The following is a 12,268-nucleotide window of genomic DNA, read 5'->3' as shown; positions in this document are numbered from 1 at the left end:
TAACTTTTAAACAAAGTTTTTTAAACAGACCCATTTGAGGATTCGTCTATATTATCATTACAAGTGATCCAAAAATGAGTTGCATCTAATATAAATTTTAACACGCTACAAGAAAAATCATTCCCCTGTTCTACAGAAATTGTAGGGGTGATGGAAGAACAAACATACGGACAACGTTTGTGATTTCAAACCATGTTAACTTCAATTTCAATTTCGTGTCATTTGTGTGCAGTCCAATAAGCTTTTAAAAAAGAATAACTACAACATGGCTTTTTCATGTCCACTAATTTAATGCTGAGACTACATCCCTGATTTGTTAGATGACTGCTGTAAAGGAGACAGCCTTTTGCTACAGCACACACTTGCAGTGTGCTGTGTAAAACAGTATGTGGTATTGGTAACTGCTTCTGTGCAAGCCTTGTAATCATTACCTGGCATCTTATTGCCTCTGTGGCTTTTAAAGCTTTTGTCTCACCCCCAGAAAACAGGGAGTTATAGCTGATCTTTTATTAAAACTTTAGGAGAGCGACCCCCTCCGGAGGGGGCGGAGGAGGAGTGGGACAAATTAGTGTTGACAGTAGACACTTAAAGCAGGAAAATCACAGGCCCACTGGGAGCCAGGAGCCACATGGGGCTCTCCGCCTGTGTAAAGAACACTCCAGATTTCACTTGAGATGCAGTCGCCTTTTAACAGGGCAGGGGGAATGTCAACAGACCCTCTTGAATGAACCAATAAAGCCACTAAAAGGAGAGGATTAACCAGCTGATATCAGGGACAGCGGTTTGTTTTGAATGCAGCCCCCCCCCCTCTGGAACACGGCCTGAAACACACTGGGCGGAACATTTCCTATGCTAAGCATCCTGCTACATTGCCAAAATTGTGAGGTTAATTGTGTTAATACTCAGTTGTGGTCACACCAGAGTTAACCATGTAATTCCATTCTGACATCACTAATACTGCATGAATGTATAAAAAATGGAGTATGAAAATATTACTTTGTATTAACATATAACTGAATTGCTTTCTCCTGACCTCAACTTTTCACGTGAAAGTAGCCGTTTCCCTCTTAACTCTTTTGTATGGTAGTTGCCCTATTATTGTTTTTACTGCCCATTTATCAGAAAGAGCTGCTGTTCGTAAGTGAGGCTACACAACATGAAACAGTAATTACAAGACATCAGGGGCTTTCAATCTCCTCTTAATTTCCCAACAGCTGTGATGAAAAGCCCTTAGTCCAATTAATGTGTCAAAATATGACCCAACAATGTCATGGCCTTCTCACAACCCCATAAACATAAAATAAAAGACAAGGCTTAAAATAGATTTACTTGAACTGCAATGACAATGTTTAATTTCTATAAACCACCAGGCAAACATGCGAAAATTGCCCAGTTAGTTGTTTTTGCTCAGGTGTTGAACTTCATTTAACAAGTGCAGCTAAACGAGGCAGATTAAGGTGGAAAGCTATGTTAGTGACATTTGATATGAGGATAAATATATCTTGGAGAGGTGTGTGGTTTTAAAGTTAAGGTCTATAAATGGAAAGTCTGATGAATAGGCTGCAACATGAGAGGATTGTGATAAATATAGGTTGGGCTCTGTTCTTTTACGATTCGCTACATGGGTTTTTACAATTCACAAAACAATTTTAACAGCAAAGTCTCATCTTTGCTGTTAAAATGTTTAATCTCACAAGAATAAAACATAAAATACTGAATGAATGGATGAATAAATGAATGAATGAATGATGCTTGATTAGATCGGATTCTCTTCTTTACATGCAAGCCTTATGAGCTAAATGATCTGTGATTTTTTTATTCATTAATGAAACTTCATGCTATCATTAGCAGTTAATTCACTGGTAAATACCCAAGCTGCAGAACTTTCTGTCATTTACAGAGAACTTGTAAACACATGAATCTGTGTACTTCAGCTATGGAGAATTTGCTTGGTCTTCTTTTCATGTCTTCTCACAACTTGCCTTGGATTTATTTCACAGTAGTTCACTGCTCTTGTAATTAACACCGGCTCCATGCACTTCAGTACCAGATTGGTTGGTACACATGATTGATAAGTCCTACAGTATGCCTCCTACTGCATGCTTGTATTCAAGCATTGGTAGGTGCAGCAATTTGAATTTGTAGATATATTTGATTTTGCTACATTAAAAGATGTTATTATCAATGTGACATAAATGTTGTTTCATCTTTAAAAAATGTGCCTTTTTACTTGTCAAAAGGACAAGTACAGTATTCAGACCAAGGACTCCAGATAAGTTCAACTGCTAGCTAAACAAATGTCAGGTGTTTATTTGTATGCCTAAGTAAAACTTATCATATTTCAAGTTATATAAAAAATATTTGCGTATGAGATTGTTGAAAAAGTACAATTAGTATTTTTGAGCATCTATCCACTTCACTGGAAACTTGTTCTTTCCTATGTCAGGCAAGGCAATGTTAGATGAATTTAGGCAGTTGCAATGTGCATCTGATTTATAATGGAGAAGGTGTGGGCAAAACATTGAGGGATTTCCCTCTAATCAGATCTCTTAGGAATCCATGTAGTGGACCAATACCCCAATGAGTTCCCTTTTAAAAAGCCAAGAATATTAGATTGGCTGCACGCTGCCTCAGTTTTAGCCTCAATCAGAGGGAATTGGGGAGGATTTTGTTAAATCTAAGAGCCTTTTACATCTCTGAAAAGTTCATTTCTCTTCATCCATTAACTCTGAATAAAAACCAACCATCATTTATGCATTTGTCCATTTAGAAATCCTGAAGCTCGTGAGCTGTAGATCTGAGCCCAAATTTTGAGCTTACGGATGACCAATCACAGAGGTGCGTGCCTCAGAGCTGAACCACAAATGGATCCTTCACAGCATTGTAAATCAGGACCTCAAAGAGTATTATTTAGCCTCAAGCAAAGAGTGCTTGTTTATCAGATGGTGCCTGAGTCTAGGAGAAAAACCTCCCCATAAATCTGGGTACCTTTTATGTGCTCATGGAGACTGGCTGGCTCATTCTGAGTTTAAGGCTCTCAAGAATGCAGAGGTAAGCATGGCATTCATGTCAAAGAACACGCACTGTATGATGAGTACCTGAAAACTAGTTCTAATGGATGTGGTTTATGAGATGTACAAACATATTCTCATAGGTCTTCATACACTCTCAATAAGACCTGTGTCCCAGTGTAGCAATGCCGTATATTTGCCATTTGATTCAAGTGCAGACAAAAAAAAAAAAACTATAAACCACAAATCAGTGACAAATCATAACACTTAAAGGGTGAATTCAAGGTGAATCTTTGGCTTGGCTGGAGGCTTTGCATTCATGATTTAGAGTGTGTTGTCACTACACAGGTTCAATAAGCATTGTCAATTTTTCACATGAAGTGTCACTAGGTGCCACACTACATCCGACAGTGTGCTAGATGTAAGTTATCACGACTGCAGCACTGCAGCGGGTAATTTTCTGAACATTTTATTTTGTTGTCTGATATATAGCCGCTCAGATATGGCAATGCTGAACCCCAGATGATAAATCAAACGTGCAGTGGCTGCCTCTGATAACTCAATAAGCACCTGGACTCCTCCTAACATGTCACACCTGCACTTGTACATATACAGTTCTCATTCTCGGGCCTCACTGGGGGGCTCAATACACCTGCCTAGTGCATTTCAGCAGCCTAGCAGCTGGGAGAGAAACATCATGCATGCTTAATTAGGAGGATCACGAACCATGGGAAGCGGTTGGCAATTTTTAAGACACAGTATATATTCTAGTATATGTGAAAATCCATTAATTCATATTGCATCGGTAATTTAAAAAAAAATTGGTTTTATTTATGTAACTAATTTATAAACAAAGAGAATTTAATGACAAAATAATAAATGATCCACCTGAGAGTAAAATGCCTCTGTTATAAAATGTGCAATATGCTTTTCTCATACAGCCCTGTTCCTAAGCTGGAGACCGTATTTTAAACAAAGAACATGAAAAATCAAAGCCGATTCATTTTTGGTGTATTTTACTCTCACACTGTAGCGTATTAAATAGACTTGATTTAATGAGCATATTTAACAAGAGAATACCAAGGAGAGACTTTGCTGATCAATATTATTGTATACTTTCTATCCAATCAATTTAGTGCCTGCTTAGCAGCCATTACCAAGTGTAATAAATAGGGGTTTGTTTAAGAAAATAATAACATACTGATTCTCAAAACCCCGAGGCATTTATTAAATTGCATGGAGAAATGTTCGATGTCATACTGTATATGGACAACACACAAAAAGCCGGTTCAATGGATAGATTGCGCACTCTCAGACTGTCAACAAGTATTTAAGCCAAACATTGACTTTCAAACCCTCTAGCTGAATTTAAAGGACTATTTAGTGAATGTAAGAAAAAGTATCAGAAATGTTCATGGTCAAATCAGCTCTTTATAAAACACTTATTCCAATTAAAATTAAAATAAATAACAACATTTCTGCCCCTCCTAAACCAAACAGATACTTGATAAGTGAAGAAAATCTGTAAGTAATGAATCTTAAGCCTCCACCCTAACAAATAAACCAGTAAGTTTGTAAAAAAAACTATTCTCTTTTCAAAGGTATAAAAGTTTCCTTGAGCTGAAATTTGATGACCTGTAGAAAACAACTTGCTACAGTAGTGTTATGGCCACATGCAGACATAGTAGTGTCTAAGAAGGCATTTCAGACAGGAGGTTAAATTTACAATGAGTTTTTTTGTGTTTTACGGGGGGCAATCTTCTAGCCAGTGTGAGAGTGGTGCTTATCAGGTGCAACTCTTATCAACACAACACGAGCTATGCGTTTATCACAGACTTTGAGTCATACGCTCAATTCTGATATGAGGTGCAGCATTGCTACAGAGGCTATAAACCCTATAAGGGAGTGAGGAGGGGAGAAGCAGTATGATAACTCAGAGCGTCCTGCTGTAATTACGGTATTCATGAAAAGATGAAATTGAGTGCAGACTAAATCTGTAGCTCTAGGCAAAATCAACAGCTTGGCATTACGCCGTGACCCCTGCCTATCTTGAGGATACAGCAAACATACCAAAACTTTGCTGCTTTTTTCATCAGTCAGGAGTAAGGGAATGAAGTGCATCGATTGCTTGTGATTATTAACTAGACTGAGATAAGCCCTCTCCTTATTATGCAGATTACTGAGGCTCCCCGCTCCAGCATATTGTACAGATGCAAGGGAGCAGCTGCTCTTACAGATGGTGGGTACACGGATCTATCATTATGCCTCCATTGTCTCCACTTCAATTGTTTGGGGGACAACAGAACTGCATCAAAGAGGAATCCGACTGCAATGAATTAAGAAAGAGAAACGAAAACCATCAACTAAATTTATACACCGGAGGCCGTGGAATGGAGAGGAGCGTAAAGCTGAAGCTATTCCATATATACAACCATGGTGTCGCCCACTCATGTATACTGTACCCAAATCTGTTGGATGCAGCACTGTGCACCAAACATATGTTGTTTTTTTATTATTAAGAAAAAGATATTAATTCAAGACACAGATATTAATTCAAATATGAAAAAAGACTTTTACCAAAAAAAAAAAAAAAAAGCCCACAACCAAACAATTGCATAAAAAATAAGTTAACTAAAATGCTCAAAGAAATATGGCAGCTGGTGTTTGTGAAACCTTTCCTCAAAACACTAATTTGAATTTTGATTTCATGTGTACACTTCCCTTCCTTGTTAGTGTAAATTAAAGAGTCATATTATCAGTCACATCATAACAACACAACACAGACAGTAGCTGATGATGGCTCCAGCATGATAAATTTTGAATATATTAAATCATCCCACGAAGGCAACCACAGTGAGGGTGGAATATGCAGACAACGTCATTTTTGCCCTTAAGGGGAACCTCTGGTTGTCCATTTGACTCGCCACACCTCCTGCTGTGCACTGCTGAGATCAGGACACTGGTAGCTCCTCTAATCAAACATGACATTACACTAGAGGGAATTACATGCTCAGATTATAACAGAGAAGGTCACATCGAGTTGTAAGTCATGACAGCAGTCTCACACTCTTTCGCAGATATAGCGAGGGGTAATATTACTTTAAAAATTAATGCAGTGACATTAAACTGAGCACAAGTTTCCGACCCTTGTAAGGCCGGGTGGGACTGGGGGGACAGTGATAACCGTTCCAATAAGCAGTGTGCACACCGTAATTCCTAAAAGCTATTTAAAATACATTTTATATTTGTTAACAATGTTCACAAAATGTATTGCGGAGGTGGTGGACAAAAAAACAAAAAATGAAAAAATCTTTTTTCTGTACCAATATAGAAGGTTAGGCTAAATTCAGTAGGCAAACAGGCAATTTAATGTCCACAATGTCCACAAGATAACTATATTTAATTTTTATTTTATGGCAATGTATGCAAACATTAAAGATGGATCTTGGTTATTGATGATTCTTGTCTTTGGGTGCATTTATTCTGTATAAGAGCAGCCATTGATTACAAAGGAAGCGCTCCTTCAACAACAAATGTAAGATGCCTGCTAGCATCCATACAGCAGTAGTAGTAGCAGTAATTCCCCTATGGTTGCTAGAACTAGCATTATTTGCTCCAAATAGAAAATCAATTCCCTAGCAGAATATTTTCTGTTTTCAATATCCTAAAGAATCTGCTGCCTTCAGATGACCTCAGTATAAAGTAATAAATCCCTGTTTACCATCTTCTCTCATACTATGTATTTATTCAGTATTGAAGTAAAATTAATGGTATAAATGCAACTTGCCAACAGTTCAATGCCTACAAAAATACACTGGGTAAAAAGACACAAAAGGCGCAGCAAGATAAGTAGCTGTATCCCAGCAGGTCAGAAACCTATATTTTAACATTAATTCCTTAACTTGTATGTGCTGTATTCAAATAAAAAACTGTTTTTGTTTCTTCAGTCATGTGTCATGGGTGGATAGATTGAGCTCCTGTCAGAGCACAAAGCTCCCCTCAGAAGTCCACATTGCCTCGTCTGTTGTTAGGACCTAGTCCACATGGGGCCAAATTTGATTGGAAAGCCCAAAGGGAGGAGTTCCACCAGTCACAGGGGCATTGTTAGTGCCTCCAAAATGGCCTGAGAAGAATGACTGATTATGCAACCACAGCCAGGGTTACTAATAGGAATTCTATTTGAATTTCTAACATAACAGATGTTTGCTGGGCACCTCCATGGAGTGCGCATACACAGTTATGCTAATTTGCCAGTGTTTCCCTTCAAGTTAGCTCAGAGTCATTAGAGCACACAGCTAGCTTAGATCCCTCTGTCAAACTAATAATTGGCCATTATTGATATTAATTAACATTTTTGCTCTCTATGTCCTTTTTGACCCACTATCTGTTAGTAAATCCAGTTACTGAGTCCTATTAGGGCAATAAAATCCACAGGACTCTATAGTAGTTGCGAGCCATTTATCAGAAAGAGAACATAAAGCCAATTAGGAATGGGTGCCGACAGTTGTCTTCATTCTCCACTGACTACTTCTTGATCTCCATTATAAATTGCTAATAGGGCAGATACTGGTTAGCAAAAGGGAGGAGGAGTGGAGGGTTACCATTGCTCACTCCCACCCATGATGACAGGTGAAAAGGACCAGTAACAATATTCCTGCTTGATGAGGCTACACCATCATCAGCTGCTGTTTTTTTCTTCAGTCTTTTTATTTGGGGGCATCATGGTGCACCTTCCTCTCTGCTGCTGGTCAATCATGGTAATTGGCCTAAAACTAGACTATTACAGACAACCATTAAATTGTTGATGGTTCATCCTCCAAAAGTAATAGCTTTTGGTCTCCCTGCTATTATGATGCAATAAGCATCGGAAACACTGTACACCATAGGTTTATGGGCTCAGATCAAGAAATCCTAATAGGTGTATATTGACTGGTTTATTTTCCACAAAACTCCAAAGGGACTGGTGGTTGCAAGAAAATATATCAAAAAGGCTATCAACAATGGTTGGGTCTTCTGTGTAAAATCAATAGTGAGCCATAGATGGCTTGAGTTTTCACAGTTCTCTCTCGTCATTTAAAAAGACTGTAGGCTATATGATGCCTGGAAAGACCCATGAGATTTTTGTAACACAGCACCCTAATCTGTTTTAATTTTGGTGAAAACACTGTAGGCTGTTGTTTTGAACTTGATAACAGGTTATTGCTGCTCTAGTCTGACACTTTGGGAATGAATGGTTTAGTTTTTCTAGAGCAAAATGGTTCAGGAACATGAAGGATCATGAGTTGTTGTTGAAGCAGGTAGCCTAACATGACCTATATGAATTAAAACTTACAAGCTCCCTGAATCCAGATGCTACAATGGCAGCGCAGCTTTATGACAAGAGGTATAGCAGTTCCTTAAATGAGCGGTATTTAATAGCCTGGATTCAAGTGTAAAGGCTTTCTCCCCTGTGCATTACTCCAAGAACCTAATTACAAGTTTCATCATCAATCATGAGCATTATTTATTCAGTGAAATGAATTTCTAATTAATAACTGATGAGCATTATGGCCTCGAAGACTGTAAAGCAATTAATTATGGTTGGCAACAGGGAATATCCCTGTAAAGGACTATCTGGTGCACAGTCACAGCACAGCGGTGCCAACAGGCTAATGTCCACAAAGAAGAGGCACTGGATTGTTTTTGTACCTAGGCTTTATTGAGATAATTACTTTCCTGAATGTTGTCTGGGGGCTGTCATATCATTGGTGGTGTAATAAACACTAAAAAACTGTATTTAAATTTTGTTAAATGCTGTTTTGAACTGTCATCTTCCACGCTCTGTGCTGCCACCCTCTATCCTAACAGATGTTTTGTGTTTTTGATTTTTTTCAGACCACAATAAAGGCAAAGTATGCATTTTAAGACAAGATCCTCTAATTTATTTATAGCAACTATGTTACTTTTATGTGGTGAAAAATACATTTAAAAGCATTAAGGGCACAACCAATATTTCCATTGGGGGGGGCAGGTTGCAGGGCTGCAATCCTATCATCCAGCTTCAATCCCAGTTTCATGAAGAATTTAATGCCAATTAGTGGCTTACATGTTACACAAACTTGAGTACATATTACATTGATTAATATATTAATAAAAATATGTACAGAATGTAGATCCACTGTACATACATACACACATACATAACTTACTTGTTGATAATTTCCCAGTATTGCTCAAATGTTATAATAAATACAAATAAGTCATTAAAATTGCCACATTTTCTGTGCGTTCATGTAACTTGACTTGTTATTTTTCAATGTTTTTTCTATATATTTCTTTTCATCTCATTGTAAGAGTGTCATATATTTTCTTCATATGCAGTACTTTTTTGTTCATCTTTTGGACAACTGTTTATCAGACTTGCAGAAGATGCAAAGATTCTTTTACTTTTTAAATCTCAGGCTGCGCTTTCTGTTTTATTAATCAACACTGCTTTTCCCATATACTCATTATCTATGACGGCTGCTTAATGCTTGCTTAAAAATAAAAGTTTAGGTACAAGAAGACTTAAAAAATAGATAACCATTTTGCTGCCTGAAATCCTTAAAATTTGATTATTGTTGTAATTTTTCACAGCAAGTTCACACAACAAGTAGATAGAAGCAAGTATGCATTACAAATATGCTGTGATTACATAGAAGCTTGTAGTCTCATGAGAAAAGATTCAAAAGTCAGCATTGATTCTGTTGGCCTGAACTCCTTCAAGAGGGTTTTACAGAAAGCAGGTCACCTGAAATGACCATTCTTGAATGAGAAAAAATATATATAAATACATAACTACAATAAATTCAGTTATGGGAGCAGGTATATGTTTTTGACTATTGTGTACACAGAAAAATAATCCCGGTATTTTCTCCCTCACTGAAATTTTGTCTAATTTATACATATCATTACATCTGCACATCATTGTAGTGGTGTTGTGATAAACTAATTCTTTTCCGGGCCCATTTCAGTTACAGTATCTTAGTAATAACCATGGGTCAAAAATAAACTGGTTGAAATGAAGGTAGATTATTCTACATCTTCATTCAGACATTACAATATAATAGACACATTATGGACGAAACACAAAGAAAGTCAGAATGATGATAAAGAACCCTGAGAGGCTATAATTCTTTCATTTAGAAAATGGAAATCAGCGAAGCAGCTCTTTAATTTATCTGTTGTTTCAATTCAGCACAAATTTTTGCACATTTGTGGCAGTTTTTTTTTTTTTTTGCATGTATTCATCTCACACACATCTCTATCTGCACAAAACAGAGATGGATTGAGTCATGCATGGTTGTTTGAGCCATCCAGAGTAAACATAATAAATGTGCATGACTATAATGCTGAATTGCAGCAGTGTCATAATGTGTACAACTGCTTTCTTATGGGCTCAAACACACTACAGGATTTGTGCAGGTCTTTTAATTGAGTATAAGGTTACTAGTTGTGCGTGCATGGTGTGTGCCAATGTGTTGTCTGGCTTGTGTCATGTTACATGTCTTAAAGATTTAGACATATACTCGTTTGAACGGTTTCTATTCAGTCACAAGGCAATTCATTGTAAGCAATGAGGATTTTGGGCATGTCTCTGCATGCACATTGGATTAATCAAAACCTATAATTTCTATAATGTCTGTACTGAATAGAAGAGCAGCACACAAAAACTACAAAGGCCTCTGGGGATTATTTCATTGTATCATTAATTTTCTTTACACATGCATTTTTTTCACAGTCAAAGGGGGCAGGAGTGCATGTCAGAATGCGCTGGTCAGTCCAAGCTATAATACTTAAAAGCCTGCAGTACTATAAAGTATACACTTCTTGCATAAATTATCTACAGTTCAATTTTTTTAGTTTGAATAATATGTGTGTGACAACACTAATCAAACTAACTTTGAAAAATGCAGCCAATTTTGAATTTGAAACTATCACATGAATCCAGTAAAATGACTTGATTTCTTTATTTAATTTTGTGAACTAACTCTGGAACTGTAATATCACATCAAATATTTTTTCCTTATTTTCCTGCCGTGAGGAGCTTCTTTATTTCAGTTGTGCCTTATGGAACAACAAATTACTCGAGGACATGAGCTGGGATTTTTGAATATGTCATGTTGTATAGTAACTAACTATATAATCTGTAGTAGCTACGCAACAATGCCTCATAATATGATATTTATGATATCAATATTGAAGTGACTGTCCGTCTTTGCACCTTATCTGGAGGTTCTGCAGATAAAAGTGATGAGTAGACCAAATATTCATAACACACCCACATCAAGACCGCCACACCCAGTGTGGCTGTGGACTAGACTGGAGATTCCAGTAAGACCAGAGTGAACACACCTCACCAGTCACCACTAATTCACTAAGGCCTAAGTCTTCCTTATCCTCATGCTGCTAATGCGTCCACTGTATGTAAAGTTACAAGTGCACAATATGTAGTCAATACACAATAAGCTAAATATCCATTTAACAATTATTTGTCAGAAACCAGAACCCATTTCCAGAGTGCCAATTGTTTCTTCAAACAAGAACGGAACATACTGGAAGATAAATTATAGACATGGGATAACTCATTACAATTTGCAGTTTGTCTGAACATACCGTACTTGTTGGAAAATCGAGCACTATTTCTCAAAATGAAAAATGACGAATATGTCGTCTACTGGCTGGATGTGTGCCTTTGTATTGTTGGACACTGTTTGTCATCTATGAACTGGCCACTGTTTTTGACCCAGTCTTTTAACTTTGCTGTTATTATACTTTTATCATTGTATGAATAAATGTTGCATTTTTACTTTGTTTTTATGTGTGTGAATGAATTGTTTGGTCTTGTTTTTATGTTTGCAACCCAGCTTGCCTCAAATTGCCACCCTAGGGATGGATAAAGTATTTGAACTGAACTGAATAGAATGCACAAGAATGAGTGCACAAGCAAAACAACGGATATAAACAAACCGCAATTTACTTTATTTGGTTCTCATTTCGTTGTTATTTGCTAAATTAAAAAAACACAGATAAAACTAGCAGCAACACTTAGTTAGCCGGCACAATTAGATTTCATCTGCTGTACACTGCTAGAATGGTGTCGCAGTTGCACTTGGGGTGCTAATGTGTACTTTTATTTAACTTAATCCATCAGGCACTTACTCTTCTCCATAGTCTATGGTCCACAGTCTGCCTCACAAGCTCTGAATGTATGCTGTTTACTGACCCACTGGCTACAT

General features: G+C 37.3%; 1 long non-coding RNA gene across 1 annotated transcript in view; it reads right to left on the bottom strand.

Moving 5' to 3' along the window:
• LOC130177190 (uncharacterized) overlaps positions 1-12,268 on the bottom strand; it is a 67,029-nt gene that overhangs the window by 54,292 nt on the left and 469 nt on the right. The window lies entirely within an intron of this gene.

This window comes from Seriola aureovittata, chromosome 11 (assembly GCF_021018895.1).
Source record: "Seriola aureovittata isolate HTS-2021-v1 ecotype China chromosome 11, ASM2101889v1, whole genome shotgun sequence".
NCBI classification, from domain to species: domain Eukaryota; kingdom Metazoa; phylum Chordata; class Actinopteri; order Carangiformes; family Carangidae; genus Seriola; species Seriola aureovittata.
Note: the sequence above shows the minus strand (reverse complement) of the source record. Positions and strands in the feature narration are given on the sequence as shown.